The sequence below is a fragment of the Thunnus thynnus genome, chromosome 3, assembly GCF_963924715.1.
Source record: "Thunnus thynnus chromosome 3, fThuThy2.1, whole genome shotgun sequence".
Lineage (NCBI taxonomy): Eukaryota > Metazoa > Chordata > Actinopteri > Scombriformes > Scombridae > Thunnus > Thunnus thynnus.
In genome coordinates, this window is record NC_089519.1 from 2,884,972 (window position 1) to 2,902,575 (window position 17,604).

The following is a 17,604-nucleotide window of genomic DNA, read 5'->3' on the forward strand; positions in this document are numbered from 1 at the left end:
TCACATAGCCTAATTTCCTCGAATGGATCCGGATACGATATCACCAGCATCACCAACAACAAACCGAAGGACGCATTCAGCCTTGTAATTAAAGGGGACATATTATGCTTTTTGTGATTTTCTGTTATTTATATACTGTTATGATGTGGGATGTCTAAGTTAAACATGGTCAAAGTCCAAAGACCTGAAATGCTACCTAGAAATGCTAACTGCAAGTCAAAAGTCCAGGCTTGAACCTGCTCCGGATGCTTCGTTTGTGACATTTTTTTCTACTGACGAGCTGATTTTGGCCCATAAACGGCCATCTGTTCCGCAGCCTTTGTTGCTAAGGTTGTCCACTCTCATATTTCGGATCAGATTTCAGCTAAATTTTATTTGAGAAGTTGACATTTCAAGTATAGAACGAGAAAAAGTAGTGAAATCCTACGACTGTATTTGTTTCATGGTTTGTTGATGTAGCCTCTGGAGCCAGCAGGAGTTTTTTGAGCTGTAAATCATGCAAAGATATTCCAGTAAAGCCTCAGCTTAAAATATAGATCTATGAATGTGTCCCATTTTAAACCCCAGCACTTTGTTTTGGACTCACTGGTCAGGAGTCCTGTGATACTTTTGCTACCAGCCCATGAGTTCGACACAGAGAAATGAGGGAATTTTCAGTCAAAAACAAATGAGCATTTGATTCATTATCGGTGTTATTAGAGAAACAAAGATATTTAATCTGGTCTTCGGTCGATGTTTTAGGGTAGGTTTATACATTTTTGAGGTCTACATCTATAAATTTTCTGAAAACTCAGAAACATTTATGTGGACAAACACATATTTCTTTCAGGAACTCTGCTTCAACTGACACTTCCCGCTCAATGTATTACCTACCGTACACTTCAAATGACATTTCAACTCTTTTCAGTGCCTGAACTTCAACTGAATCCTCCACTCAATGCGCTGACTCAGCACTCACACTTAAACTGACATCCATTTTAAATCGCTTTTCAAATTTCTTGCAGTATTTATATTTCACCAGCCACTTCAATCACAACGTAAACTGTTTCAGTATTTCAGCTATTTCAAATGTTGGTGGCAGCTTTACTAGTATGAGAACACTAATCTTGGATCAAAGAAGATCTGTGGTATTATCTTTTCCTGTCATGTGGTGTACTTTGCTTATAGTTTGATTTCAGAAAAAAAAAGCTTGATTTCTCAGCTTTCTGTGCATCCACCTGACAGATCTTATTGAGGGGACAAGAAACCCAATTTTCTGTCAAGTTGTCAAAGTTATTTGCAGATAAAATAATTATGAATGCATTCAGTTCAAAGTTCAAGTTTGAGTACATTTACTGAGACTTCATATTTTTGGCAAACAGAAGGAGCAGAGCGTACTTGCACAAAATGAAACACCACACCAAGATGACATTTATTGCACCCGAGACTTAGAGAGTAGTTGTCTTTTGTTTGTAGAATTTGAGCTTTGACTGGTGTTGTGGAAAAACAATATTGGAATGCCGTCCCTCCCTGAGAGACAAAGCCAACCACCCGAGACAATTCATTTTCTATCACATTATCCTTCACATTCACTACGCTTCGCTCGCAGCCCTTTGCTGTCCCCGGAGGATTCTGAGACAGAGACGAGAAATAATCAGAACTATGCAGAGCTGATGCCACACAAGAAACGCTGAACTCCAGATTCCCTTTATATGCACCTAACTGATCTTTTTGGAGCGCTGGCTGTAATCCCAATGTGTATTTTCTCTCTACTGAAGTTTCCTGACTGACTACACAGTCTTTGACATGCTTGGCACTGTCTGCTCATTTTCTCATTTGCCTGAGGACTGTCATTCCCTCTGGACATAGACACAGACAGGATCTCATCACTTTAAGTTTTTTTTTTTTCTTTTGATGCTCTACTCTGAATATGTATTTTACTTTGTCTATTCTTTGTTAAATTCCTAGTTAGATTTAAGTGTTTCTTTACCTCAGATGACATGCTACCTTCTCCTCCAGTGCATTGCGTTTCATCTGACTACAGCTATCAATTCCTGAACAAAAGTTCAAAGGTTAAAAAATAAATATTCAGGGACTGAATATTCAGTTTTAATTCAGATGACTCCTGTCTCTTGCCTGTCAAGTCCTGGCTGTCAACTTCCAGTCACCACCTCATCAAGATCTGGATCCAAACACAATGTTGTTTCAGTGTGGTCGCATTGATCTAGTAACTGTTAGTTACTAACAGTAATTGCAGTACTGTTAAGTACTGTTGGAGTACTTAACACTATTGTTAAAATACTGTGAGGCACTTTAAGTATCATATAGTTAAATACAGGGATGCACGATATTGGATTTTTTGCCAATATCCGATATGCCGATATTTCCAACTCATTGTGGCCGATTGCCGATGCCGATACCAATATATATACATATTTTTTTCCAGCTGGCTGAGGAGACTATTACACATGCAAGCATAGATTGTACTAAGTATGATCAAGAAAGACAATATATGAAGGAAGAATTTAGGAAGACTGGAGTTCAGGAGCTCAGCATTAAAACTTTAATGAACCTGCCAAGTTGGTGGAGCAGTAGAGTTTTCTTAGAGTTTATTAGACAGACAGGATTAATGTGTAGGATTTAATCTCTGGTCCACACTCCGGAGCAGAAGGTGGCGGTAAAGCACCTAATATGCTGGTTGCAAACCGCCGTTATAAACCAAAAAGAAGATGATTTTTTTCCCAAACGGAGTGGTACATCCTGTCAGCCAAGGTGTTTCCTATCTGTGCAGCCGAACGTAGCGGCTCTTCCGCGGACTATTTTACCCTGACAGTCTCGGTGCTTCCTCCGGAAGCTCCACTTCACTCAAGCTGCTTCTTCCCCCTTTAACCTGAAAAACAAACCGGGGCTCGGTGCTCCGGTTGGATCCACACGGAGATCCGGGGCTAATGTTAGCTGGGAGGCTAGCGGAGCGTTAGCCGCAGCATGACCGGAGGGAAGCACAGCCAGCTAGCCTCCGCTAGAAGAAGCGGCTGGTCTGACGGGCAGATGAGTGAAGTAGAGCCTGCGGAGGAAGCACCGGGACCGTCAGGGGAGTCCGTAGAGGGAAGCACAGTTATGCGGCGGAGGAGAAGGCAACAAATCGGCCTCTCATAATTGGCAGAAAATGTTCATTTCGGCCGATGCCAATATTTCATTTTAGAGCTTATATCGGCCGATACCGATGACGTGCCGATAATATTGTGCATCCCTCGATAAATACCACTCTAATGCAATTACACATCTGTCTACAAAAAGGCACATTTACTGTGTTAAAGGGGGTATTTTTCAACCTGGACTCTATTTCCCATCTTCTTGTGTATAAGTGACTAATGGGGACAACAAATTTTGAAACTGGTCCAGTATTCAGCGAGAACGCTTCAGCCAGCAGCCGCGATACAAGCTGCAATGTAATCCTTGGGGGCAATAGCACCCCATCAATGTACGTCCACTAAAAGTTCTTGTCTTTGCAACTGACAAGCTCAGATTGTTATTGTAAGTGTCCGACAAAATTATAGAAAAGACCCTACAGAGAAATATAATGTTTTTCTTTACCTTCAACTTAATCCTGTCTGTATGTTATTGTGTCAAACCAAGCCTCGCTCAAGGAGAAGTCTCATTCTGAAATCTCACGAGAGTTTAGTTGTTTTCGAAATCAGCTAAATATTCAGCAGTTACAGAGTTGAAGAGAGAAGTGGAAGTTTGTTGTGTTAGAGTACAGAAAGCATAGCTTAGTGTTAAAAGATTTTCTAAATCATGGCTGAATATTTAGCTGATTATTTAATATTCAGCTGATAGCTGTGCAAGCACTTTTAGTACATTGATGGGGTACTTTTGCCCCCAAGGATTACATTGCAGCCCATTTCTTGGCTGCTGGCTGCAGCGCTCTCGCTCAATACTGGACCAGTTTCAAGAATTCTTGTCCCCATTAGTCACTTAGACACAAAACAATGAGAAAATAAGGTCCAGGTTGGTGCCCATAAAGCACAACTGCTCCTAATGTCGGCTACTCCATCAACGTCAGGTGACTAAAGTGATTAAGCCCTGCTTTGTGAGACATTTAACCAAGATTAGGTCATTTCTGTCATTTACAAATCTAGTCAAGGTCATCCATGCATTTATATCCTACAGACTTGACTACTGCAACGTACTTAATTTGCATGTAAGTAGGCAAAACATCCAAAGACTACAACTTATACAATACAAATACAAAATTATTTCTCATCTTGCTCATCCTTTCAAGACAACCGCATCTGCGATCATGATGGCACCGGCATGGTTAATCAAGCTAACATTACTGCTAGCACAACTAGCCTGACAGTGGCTATGAACGAGGCTAGCACCAATCATAGCATGAAAAGCACACCAGAGGAGTGATGAGAGAGAAGTGATGAGGTGGAGGACAGTTGCCAGGCCACTAATTATGCTTCCAGCAGCAGTGGTACCCTTTCCAGACAGACTCTCAATCGCCCCTCTCACAGCACAGGACCTGGCTGCCACTCCGCTAACGTTTTACCCCAAGAGGAGTACCCAACTGACCCATACCTTTTTCAGAACCGGCCTTTTACCACCTAAGTGATCCGAGCTGTGATCAAGCATGGCCCATGTCAGCCTGGTTTGGAGGATAACTATAATAATTTCCATTATGACCAGGAGAAACGCCGCTTCAATCCAGCATAGTATAGGCATCAATTGGGAAGCTCAGGCACTGTGGAGCGACAGTGGTTAGTTTATTCGCCTAAAGCAAACCGACTGTTTTGCTTCTGTTGTTGGCTTTTTGGTAAAAAATCCAATGAAACTGCTGGGAAATGCCGGGCTGATCCATGCATGGGGCCTCTCTACATATAGGAAAAAGATAAAGCAGATTGAGATGCATGAAGAGTCCAGTGCTCACCACAAGGCAGAGAAGTCATATTTAATGACAAAGTTCCGTATTAGTCAGTTAGTGTCAATTATTTTTTCCGATTTCAAAGAAATGGCCAAACTGTTCACTGTACTCAATCCAAAGCACTTTGAGTGTCCTGATGCTGAAGAAAAAATGCTGGAGCTTGCATGTTTCTACTCAGAAGACATCTCCAAGCCAGAAGAAATTGTGGATGAGTTCAACTCTTTTCATACATTGTATTCTGAGTTAGCAATGGATCTTAACACCGATGCAGTCCTACCATTCCTCATTGCCAACAATATGGATCGAGCATACCCGCATCTGACCGCTCTCCATAGAATTTACAAAACTATTCCCATCAGCAGCACCAGTGCCGAATGAAGTTTCAGCCGTCTGAGGCTCATTAAGAGCTATTTGCGTTCCTGCATAGATGAGGCCAGACTATCTAACCTTGCAGTGCTGTGTGTTGAGCGGGACATAAACATTGATAAAGACAGAGTGGTTGGCAGGTTTGCCACCATGAAGGAGAGGAGCATGAAGTTTTAAAAAGATATGTACAAAGTTCATAAACCTGTTCGTGTTCGCATTATTTTGTTCTATGGAGGATGTTACACAAATGGACTACACTGAACTACAGCAGGCTGAGCATGGACAACAATTGGTGAGTGAATTCAGTCAGAATGTTAGATTGATCTGTTGTTTTTTATCTCCAGACCGCTGTGTCTGTGTAAGAAGAGAACAGTGTACCTGGCCTGCTGTCGCTGTGGTGCTGAACAGCATGCTGTCCTTGGTGCTCAATCATTTGAGAGCGACTTGGCAACCTGTTTTCTGTTTTTGTTCTTCAGAACAAGCTTGTCTGACAAAGAGGCTTCACTGTATGTTTTCTTAGACATAGGCTTGCTTAGCTCAATAAGGCGCAATTTGTATTTATGGACAGGATATATCAGTGATCTTACAGTTGTTGCTCTGTCTCCTCTTTGCTGAGAGTCTAGCTCCGCCCCTGTTGCTCAGACATGCTGTTTAATTTATTAAATTTAACTTTAACTTTATTACTGTTGGTGAAAATTCCTCCCAAAAGCAAATTAAGACATCTGGTCCTTTTTAAAGAAGAACCAAAGTTGAGCTTAGTTAATAAGAATGCTCTGTAATCAATCCAAACATCAATCTTTAAAATTAGTGGGAGAAATATTTACTATTTAATGCCATCTCTCCCCTTCTCCAGTGGATCAAGAGCAGAGTTATTATTGCATGTGTGTCATAAAGACATGGACATTATGTATAAGCTAAATTAGCCGCAGCTTGTCCAACAGAACTGTTTGTGACTGTCAGGCATCATTTTATTATGAATCTCCTGTCAGCAGCAGCCTGAGCAGCACAGAGACACACAGACAGGTGAGCTGCAGCCTCTCAGATGCGAACATGTGCCTGTGAAAGGGAAAAGAGTGATAGAGAGCAAGTACACATAAGCAAGTATTTTGGCTGTCTGACAAAAAAAAGTTCCTACCAAACTTAAAACCAAACCTATGCCCTTCAATTTCAGCCAGCTGTGAATGCAATCTGGAAGACGTGATCACATTCAGTAAGTTTCAAAGTTTCAAAGTCACCCCGCTCTGCATCTTCTCGCCAGCTAAAGTAAGCGTCGCAAAAGCTACAAAAAGTAGCAGTGGTTCGCTCACAGAGAAACAAATGACATCTGTTTGTAGCAGCAATTTCCTTGACCTGGGACGTACCATGTTTGTTGACAAGTCCGCCAGCTCTGCCTAGATAATTTGCATTGAGATATTGAGATCTGCTCACAATACGGGCACAACTGAGTAGATGAGACTTAATTGATGGTAATATCTGTAACTGTTCATTTTTAATTCTTGCTTTTACTGTAAAGCACTTTGTAACTTTAAAGTCTGTTCAAAGCAAACTACTTATTAGTGACCGAACTTCCACACAATGATATATCCTCAATTCAGGAGAGAAGAGGAGAGGAAATTTACAACAGTGCAACTGTGAAGCTGGAACTAATATCATTATGATAAGACCAATAAAATAGGCTTTTCATGTTATGCCCATAAAAAGGTGAAGTCCAGTAACAGTTCTTCACACCCCAGGAGGTCCAGTTAGGTGGTGGAGTTACTAAATAATTCAAATTGCCTTCATGTGAATCAAAAAAAAGGGGGAAAAAATCATCATGAAGACAACTCTCCTCTTCCTCCTCAACATTGACTTAACTTGCAACATTATTAAGAAATCCTGTCACGACCTGAGCAGCACAGCGTGCAGTGGTGTTCAGCTGTAGGCAGACATGCTGAGAAAGCTAAACTGCTGCTTCCAAACACCAGTTACCCTCTCCACCCTGAACCTGTTCTCTTAGTATTTTCCTAGTACAAATGTGTGAGAAAATAAGGTTTGGGTGGTTAATCCTATCCTCATTCTTACAAATTGGCTCCTTCTTGTAACAAAAGAGGAAGCTCACACAGGGCAGGGTCGTCAGAGGAGATGTTGGCACACCTGTACAGCCAGGTAAGCCAGGTTGTACAGGTGTGCCAACATCTCCTCTGACGACCCTGCCCTTCACTCCACCTACAAGCATGCTGGAACATAAGGCACACACACCATGACAGAGGCCAATCCCAGGGTCATCACATCATCCATTGGGCTATTACCAAAGCTGTGATCTCCCACTCAGAATTGGCCCAGACAGAGAACATGTGAACGTGACTGTGAATAATGTGGGGAATAATGGCAGAAGTCTCCTGCAGATGTAGAGATGATTTCACTGAGTGCCATCTATCATGAATGCTGGCCACAGAATACCCACCTCCTGTCTGTCCTCTGCTGCTGCAGGGGTGATATTGTTGGCCAGCAGCTACAGCAAAGGTTTTACTGCTGTAACAGCTGTGGAAACAGAGCATTGGTTGAGATCTAGGCAGCCACCTGGCACTTCAAGGAAACTCCCTGTGGCACAGCGGCACAGTGCAGCTAACAGCTACGTTACAGGCCTCCAGGCGTAGTTGCACCTTCCTGCCCTCACAAGATGACAGTCATTCAAAGAGAGAAACTGAAAGGTTTTGACACACACTGAATTAGATTAGTCTTAATCGGTGGGGATTTCAAGGTCGTTGTCATATAAAGATATCTATGTACCCATCAGAGTTCATATGAATTTCCTAAACCAATCATTCTTTCTAAGTCAGCCATTGTTGTAAGTGGCTTCTATAAGGAGTCCTTGATAGAAAGGTAGCACATGTCTACATATCAGTTTGAATTATTTCACTTTACTACTAATTTACTACTTATTTTATTTTACTACTAACATAAGTATGTTAAGCTGAAATTAAAAAAGGAGAAGTCTTGCATACCTGTAAACAGACAGGTGCATAGGAGAAAAAGCAATAAGCATTTCGGAAATGCCTGGTGAAGGTACATGACTGATTTTTATGCCTCCACGCCGGCGACAACGTGGCCAGAGGCATTATGTTTTCAGGTTGTCCATCCGTCCCGTTCTCGTGAACACAATATCTCAGGATCGCCTTGAGGGAATTTCTTCAAATTTGGCACCAACGTCTACTTGGACTCAAGGATGAACCGATCAGACTTTAGTGGTCGTTCTGGCCATTATTCAACACGATAACTCAGGAACAGAAGGGGAGATTGTGACCATATTTCACATTCGGTTGGATACTGAATTGGTGACACTAATCTTGGGTGCCCACCTTGAAACTGTGGTGATTGTATAGTTCTTCTGTGCTGACGGGTTGAAGATGTGTGTGTGAATCCATGTTATAGAATGTGTAGCTTCTTTGCAGCAACATCCATATCTGAAGCATTGTCTACTGTCTATCAGCAGACTGTCTATCAGAATCAGCTTTATTGGCCAAGCATGTTAACATATATATAAGGAAAGTAATACCTGTTATTAAATTCCTTCACGACAAATATTAAATGAGTCTGGACAGACATAGATGTAAACTGCAACAAGTATTTCTAGTATTGTTTTAAGCTGAAATTATTCTTTTGTGAAGATACATGTAACATTCTGCATTTCTGGGTTTGAATGCCTGTTATGTAACATAGTTATATGTACAAGTGTAAAAGAAAGGTACCCAAACAACCCAATGTTCAACCGAGAGAAGCATTTTTCAGCCCTCAGGGAGTATGACTCTGCTACATGAATGTTCATGCAACTAATAATAGTTGGTATATGGTATTGTGACAATGCCAAATAAATACAGTTTTGCACATTACAATACATTCTCCAATACAGTTTTTAGTTTTTGATTTTGATCTTTTGACTTTGTCTTGTAATGCTTCTGTGGCATCTAATGCTTTCTGGACCAACGCTGTTTTTATTTTTCATAAGGTAAGCACATACTGCATGCATATGGCAGGTGTATAAAGAGATAAGCTACATCGAAATAGACAAGACTGAATAGATGTCATATTTTCAACATCCGCTGAAGGTAATTATTTTATCTTACAAATGAAATTGGCAACTACACCTTAATTATCATTTGTGTATATCATCTATCACTGGAAAACAACAAATGATTCATGAGGGGCCTACACGCAAAGTAATGTAGGCTACAATATCACAGTTTTTCCACCTACTGACTCTAGAGCAAACAAAACTAGCAAGAATAAGGAGTTTCTTTCTTGCCGTCCTGTTAAGTACAGAATTGTCCTATTTTGTCCTAAAGTCTTGATGAGGTTCTCTTGTGTCTCCTTCAAGGCTGCCAGCGCTTCTCTGATTCTGCTCAATTGTCAGATTGTCCTTCATTCAGACTGAAGCTCTTCATTGTCGCTCCATTTTTTTTTCTTTCTCTTCTTTTTCCATTTCCCTCTTTTGTCTATGGATGTATGACCATGGTGGCCAAGGCTGGCATGACAATCCCACATTTCGGCAGATGATGAAGTGTAAGGAGGATGACAGAGAGAGCAGGATTCAGAGAAACAGACATTCTGAAGTTAGTTTTTAGGGAACAATGGGAAATAACGTTTTGTTTTTGTCTGTAATGTGGCAATATTTAGTTTTATTTTCATGTGGTGTTCTTAATGTCTTCTTCACGTCATCTTTCTGCTGTGTCTAATCAGGCTTGCTAACGCTACCAGCAGCTATGTGTGAGAGGCACAAACAGATGCTAGAGTTAGCCAGTCTTCTGCTATTGATACTTGGCGCAGCAACTGTAATTTTTAAAGCGGACCTATTATGCTTTTCCTTATTTTCAGTCATATATATATAATGTTACAATGTTGGATATTCATATTAAACGTGGCCAAAGTGTCTGACCGCTCAGTTTCTCATGTTTTTTTCCTGCTTTCAGCCTGAGCCAATGTTGGCTTGTGACAGATTTCTTTATATGCCCATCTCCTCCTCCGCTCCGCTAACATTATGCTGTTTTTCCATTGTTTCGGGGGTAGTCACGCTGAGCCATGACTCGAGTCGAGCTGGCGTGTTTTTGTGTGAGCTTCTGTAAGTGTTTTTCCGTTGCACAGCAGGCAAAGTAAAATAAGTAGTTTACCTGTTGGAGGTGTGCTGGTCATCTGCAGCTCTTCATCACACATCATCATCACTGTGGCTGTTTCTGCTTGTATGATTCCTCCCTGCATTATTGTTATTGTTATTATTACTAAACAAAGAGCTCCAAATATGTCCATATGCTGTTGTTTCAACTGGTTTTTAGTGCTGCTAATGAAGCTCTGCTAATTCAGTGAGGAACACATTTAATTTCCTGTAAATTCTTCACAATAAGTCTCCCATTATTTAGTCATTTAAAAGCTTTTTGAATTAGTAAAGCAGGAAATGTTGGGTTTGCATCAGCGGTAACTTAACATGACTCAGATATGGCTGCCCCCCGGCAGGCTTCCAGAAAGTTGGCCAATCAGAACAGAGTGGGGGGGCCTTAAAGTCCATGTAAAGCAATAATAAATATGTGTTCTGAGTTTGTCACACCACAGAAAAATGTGCAATTAACCACCCAGCCAAAATCGAATGATTAAAAAAATTGCAAAGTATATAAAATTAGGTTTCAAAATCGTAGAAAAATAAGCAGTATTCTCTAATCTGAAACACCACTGACGCTGAAGCCACAGGCGGCAGCCAGTGTCGGCGATGTCCGTTGACTCTACCCATCCTCCCAGCCACACAGCTGGTGCTGGAGCCGAAGCCACTGGCAGCTACACCTGCCAACGGACGCTTCAGCTGGGTTTAAAATAACTCCTTGAGTGCTAACATTGCCCAAAAATGGCAACATTCACCAGTAACAGCAGATTATCCAAAGTGAATCCCAGTTGTCTCTGAAGAAAGTTTGTAAAACTACCTGGTGTAAAACTAGTAGTAACTATGAGTATGTGCGCTCTAGTATTTATATAGTGAGGGAGGGGTCATGCTAGTAACCTCTCTATGTCACTGAGCCACCCAAAAAATCCTGAACACAGAAATGGTGAAAAACAGTTCAGAACTAAATAGTTCACAGTCTTTTCACATGTTTTCAGCAATTATTTTCTAACCTGTATAATGTGTTTAGAAAGAAATCTCTGATTTACCTTTACACAGACTTTAAAGAGACAGGAGCTAAGACTACCTGTTAGAGACAGAGGCTGAACTGAGGGGCTGCATAAAGACCAGCATAGGCTAAATATGGAGTTTTTTTTAACGGTGAGTCATGCAAAGCTACTATAGTAGAGTCTAAAAGTAAAAATACAGAGCTGGAAATGGGCACAATATGTTCCCTTTAAATCCAAGCAGACACAAATAAGCTGAGCAGAAAAAGCAGTTTTTACACACAATGACAGTATTGTTGGAAAGATCACCTGTTTTGTTATGTGCACAGCGGGGAAAAAAATCAATCAAGTGTGTAGTTTCCCCTTTAAGAATCCTGTAATGGTGAAGGAAGGAGGCCAACTCCTTGTGAGGTATACAATCAGGACAGCTATGCCTTACAATAGTTGTTGTCAAACTCTCCATACGCTTTACCACTTGCCTTGGGGGATATTAAATAATCTATAATGTCTAAGAGAGAAGTAACAGGAATGCTACTGGTGTCTTTCAAACCACTGAGGAACAATAATCAAGGAGAATGGAAGAATTATGACCAAAAAAAAGAATTCAGGTCCAGGCACTAAAGGTAGGTTTAAAAAATAAAAGGCCTTTGTTTCAGTGGGCTAGACCCATTAAAAAGCACACCAACACATGTCAGCTTGCACCTTCTGAAGGAGCAATAAAGGCCTTGAGCGCCTGGACCTGGATTTTTTATGCCATTTTTGGGGGGGGGTCATAATTCCTCCGCTCTCCTTAATCTATGACGTCTATTGGACCAGTAAAACTGCAAAAACACTGGTAAAACCTCTCTTACACAATCACCGACACAGCTTTCATGCCCGGTGACCTGGTTGATACAAACAAAGCCTCATTGTCACTGATAAACCTGCAGTGATAAGAAAAAGCCTTCATGATAAGACAAGCAAAATACAGTGAAAAAATACTGCTTTGTCTTTTGCTTTTATGAATTTAGAAGTTGAAAATTAAAGGATAGGTTCACCTTTTTTCAAGTCTGTCTTCAAACAATACTGGCATGTCCTCATGCACTGTAATTGTTCATACTGTTATTGTCCGTACAGACTTCCTAAAGTGATTTCAATTGAAGTTCTGTGTCAGAATGCATGCATTGTTCAGCTGAAGCTTACATGAGTCTTTCACAGTCTGACAAATAAAGTTGGTATCTTCCAAAATTACAGTCTTTTTAGTTTCAAATTCCCTCTTTATGCTTCCGCAGTGATTCCTTGCTGAGTCACAGCAGAGGAGTAATAACACAAAGTGGATATTTTGTAGTGAAAAGAGATACCAACACTCAGACTGGTGAGCCTTCATATTGTCTTCAACTGAACTCAAGAATTCATTTATACACAGAATAAGGATGTTGGACTTTGTCTCCCATCTCTCACATTGAAATAGCAATGAAGGTATTGGTACTGACCTAACTCAGCAACCATAATCAGCCCCCTACAGTAGATGATCAACATTTCAACATTTCGTGCTATGTCTCACAGTAAAAACCTCACTAAAAGCCCCGTGAACATCACTTCAATCATGTCATCTCTCAACAGACACACACACACACACACAGCATGTGGCGCCCTGCAGCTTTATCTGACCGTGAGCTGTGGGCTCCGTAGTGATTACAGCCGCCTCCTGTGAAGAGTCCTTTCAGTGCAGACGGAGGGAGGCTGATCCATCCGCTTTCAGTGAGCGAGGTAAACACAGATGTTACCCAGGCTGAATGTCCACTTAGAGCAAATCACCAAGACAGCCGGACTGATAGAGATGAAATCCAATCACCTGCGTGGGGTTCACTGATTGAGGGGAGAGCAAGCGAGGATGTGTGTGACATTGCAGAGATGTGATGGGATGCATGTGCTAGTCTGTGTGAGGTTGTGTGGATTGTGTGTGTGTGGATCAGGATTGTGTGATACTGTGCTTGTATTTTAGTGTCTGTGTGCACAAATGCAGTGTTCATAGACAGCTGGAATCACACTGATATGTAAAGCTAAGAGATCTGAAAATAATTCTGCTACTGTTTTGTCTCTATGACACTGACACACACACACAAACACACTGTATTTCAAGTTCATCTTGAGCTGCAGAAAGCTCTTAAACTGTGGCAAAGCCTGATGAGGGGAGGAACAAAAGCCACTTAAGTGTGAAAAATCACTTGAGCCCAGAATTGTCCTCTATCTATCCTTGAGGCCCTTTTCTCCTCTGCTCCTTCTGCTCAAGTCCATTTGAAGTCTCCTAGATCTTCAGTTCTAACTTTATCCATAGTACACTTTCTATTCTTTCTAGTGTAAAAAAAAAAAACTACTTTAAACTAAGACATCCACTGGAACTGTGTCACCGCTCTACCTTTCATCGGCATTATCTTTGTTTTACAGAACAAAATGCAGCAGATGTGATTTTTTTCCCCAGTTTGTCTGAACTTTTGTTCTTTATTCAAAAATCTAGCAGCCTTCTTTTTTTAAACAGTGGAACATCATGCAAGCTTATATGCATATGCACTCTACAGTACAGTGGAGCCCCTTTCATGCACCCTTTACATTAATCTGATGCCTGTTTAGAGGATTTCACCGATTTTCAAGTTGATTCCTAAACTTTCTTCTGTCTTTTATTCTGTCTAATAAAATATTCCTCTTCATCCAGCTGCAAAGTCAGACAGATGACGTGTTGACTCTGGAGATCCGCCTTGGACTACAAACTACTTTTCCTCATTTTTTTTGTAGTGGTGCCGTCAAGGACTGTCAAGTGGGGGTCACCAAACTCAGGGACAAAAACAGTCCATCTGCCATGTTTTCTCGCTAGCAATAGGGAAAAGCAGGACATAAAAAATATCAGTATATTTTGAAGGAAACTAGTTTCAAGATATAATGTTGGAATCAGACCTGAGGCTCTACTGTTACGAGGCCGAATATAATATGTTGGAGGAGGAAGTGACAGCAACCTGACACACAAACTTAAGCTGCTGAGTTTCTTTTGTATAAACAACTCCGGTGGATAGAAAAGCTGAATCTAAAATGTATTTGAAAAAAAAAAAAAGGTTCACAATATAATGTTGGATCAGAGATGAGGCCCAATATCATGCTGTGGAATTGGACACAACACAGTATGGAAAAAATGGAGACAGAAATGAAAACTCGCTGCAACAAACTTCTTGTTTTGGTAAACCTGACTTTGTTTTCTGACAGAATATTATATCAGACTTTACCGATTCTGAATACAGAACAGAACAACAGCGACTGTGTGTTACCTGTAACTTCAGGCTGCATTCAGCTCAAGCACAATAAGGTCCCGGTTCCTTGTCATCAATAGCAACAGAAGAAACAGCATTTGGTTGTAGTTTTTCCCTCCACTCATCCACCCAAACCAAGCTGAGATGGAGACGGCAGACTCTGAGGTTTTTGGACTGTCCGCTGATGTGCTCTGGCAGCATTCTGGCTCGTGTGCAGCTCTCAGTAAGTTTGCAATGATACACATAACTAACTCCAGCACGCCATTTGTTTTATGATCTTGCATACAACACAACCGGACTCGATGAGGAAAAACGTCGTCATAACATTTAACTCACCACTATTCTCTCTCTCTCTGCTCCCTCGGATATATAAATAAAGCAGTAAGGAACATTAATGTAAAATACATCCACATAACGCTTTAACACATGGATGAATCAAACAATGTTACATATTTCATGTCTGAGAAGGGCTTTTGTGTGTGCATGTGTATTTGTGTTTTGAATAAGAACACATGCACCTACAGCACGTGTTTAATATTATAACACAAGTGTATTTTATCTGATGTGCAGAAGCAGCGCAGTTTACATAGCTAACGGAATAACGCTGACTCAGCGCTGGTAGGATGGCAGGATGCTCTGATGTTGAATAGAGGTTGCCCAGTGTCAACACAAGGAAATCTTAGTGAAAAAAGCCATTTATTCTTCTTTTGTTCTGTAAACACAACTTATGTCAGGGTTGTGGATATGGTACAGCATAGTAAAAGTGCTTCCACATTGCAGGCATTGTCTCACACATGATGAGGTACTGTACAAAATAAAAGGCAATTTTATTAATTAAAAGCTGAAGCATCATGTAACTTAAAATAGATGAAATGGTTATATGACATAATTGAAGTTGGAAGTTTTGCTAACTCGTAATCCATCATAAATGTATTGTCCCACACACATCATCAGACTTTGAAGCTGATTTTGCTTCATTGATCTATCTATTCTCCGCTGGTGAGGAGGTGTATAATTGAGGAAACTCAGATACCAATATCATGTGGTTTCTGTGGTTGCCATGGTCACACGCCAAGCTGCAGTAGCAAGTTTAAAAAGTTGAACCATCATAAACTCTGAATGTAGCAGCAGCTGCCGCCTTGATCTGAAAACACCTTAAAGGTGCAGCGTGTAGAATTAAGTGGTATCTAACAGAACGGACAGAAATGGAAGATAATATTCCTAAGTATGTTTTAATTAGTGTATAATCACCTGAAAATAAGAATCGTAGAATGAGCCCTTTATATCTACGTAGGGAGTGGGTCCTCTTCCACGTAGTCCACCATGTTGCAACTCCACGTTTCTACAGTAGCCCAGAACAGACAAACCAAACACTGGCTCTAGAGAGGGCCTTTCACGTTTTTTTCTAGTTTTGTGACCACCGTGGGTTCTCCTACATGCTTGGAAGGGGAGGGAGGAGGGGGGATTCAGTTCTTTGCAATCTGCAATCTCATTGCTAGATGCCATTAAGTCCTACACACTGATCCGTCAAAGTGGACTCTGAGCACCAATCTTTTTCTCAAAACACTCTCAGCTAGAATTCAAGGATTGTGGCACTTGTCATGTGAAGACACTTTAGGAATATAAAGTGAATGCGGGGCTGCAGTATTTTTGCTATCTACAGTACTATTCACTGCAACCTTCACCACTTCTTGATCTCAATACAGTGTTTTATGCAGTTGTTTTTTCTCTACCTAATATCTGTTTTCAGCAAGAGGTTGTCAAATGGTACCTTTTTGCCCTATATCATGATTGTATTATCATGCCTCCACAAAATAAATTGCCTCAGGATACAGACAGGTGCACAGCTGGGGTCCTTGGAGAGACACTTTACTTCATAGCTACTCTCCTCTCCCTCTTCCTTTTCTCCCCACCAGATTAATCTCTCTTAGCAGCTCTGCTGAAACATGTCCTAGTTTGGGTGACGCACAGCCGGACTGCTATAAATGACTACGATCCCATACAGTAGACTGTAGAGCAGCCATACCACAAACAATAGGGGTCTTAGAAGGATTCATTTAGAAAGAGGTTGGTGGAAAGACAGAAAGACGGGCAGAAAGAGACACAGAGCAGAGACAGTCTCTGCTGTACAGCAAGACTGTTGTGAAGTCCTTTGTTGATTAATGCTGCATACAGTAATAAGCAGCACAGTACAACATGTAGCTTGTTAGCAGGCCATCACATCTGAAGCGAGCTAAACAGTCCTGCTATGCAGCACCAGTGCACATGTCTCATACGATACAAGTGAAAGTACTGAAGCGTTCCCCTCTGTTAGAGGAAGGGATTGTGCATGACAAGGTGTTCCAATACAGTGTCCTGATATAATGGAAGTGACTTTATGTATATACAGTGGTGAAAAAGAAAAAATAAGCTTTGCACATAGCATATACTTCAGGGCTGGAGGTGATTGCAACTTCAAGATGAATCAGAGAAAAGTATCCACAGAGGAGATTGCACACTGCAAAAATATAATCAAGTTTCTTTTATCAACACTGACAACAGAAAGGCGTTGCACTCAGCACTTCATCAGGCTCATGAATGTGTAATGGGCCAAAGGCTACACACATGCCTTTTTGCCTTTTGCATATAGTAGTGTTGCTGTTTCACATCACAGCTTTCTTTGCCCTCTTCCCTCACTGACCTTACACTGGCACAATTGTAAGTACATTATTAAACACCTTCCATTTTTTGTCTTTTGGCTGACTAACTCACTGTCTTCAGTTAGCTTAGTTGCTAATATAGTGTAAAGCCTCGGTACTTTTATAAGCTGCACATTGACATGAGCACTGATTAGGATTTTGCTGTTGACCAGCTCTGTGTTTAACGCAGCCCAATACACAGTTTTAACATGCAGGTATCATCCAATCAGAAGCAGGTGTTTTCTTCTGT

The 17,604-nt window shown here is 41.0% G+C and overlaps 1 long non-coding RNA gene across 1 annotated transcript; it reads left to right on the top strand.

Moving 5' to 3' along the window:
- Window positions 1–3,426: 3,426 nt before the first annotated feature.
- Window positions 3,427–10,181, top strand: LOC137174932 (uncharacterized). The gene is made up of 2 exons (XR_010925507.1): window positions 3,427–5,564; window positions 9,773–10,181. It is a non-coding gene; the product is annotated as an uncharacterized lncRNA (long non-coding RNA).
- The last annotated feature ends 7,423 nt before the right edge of the window (window positions 10,182–17,604 follow it).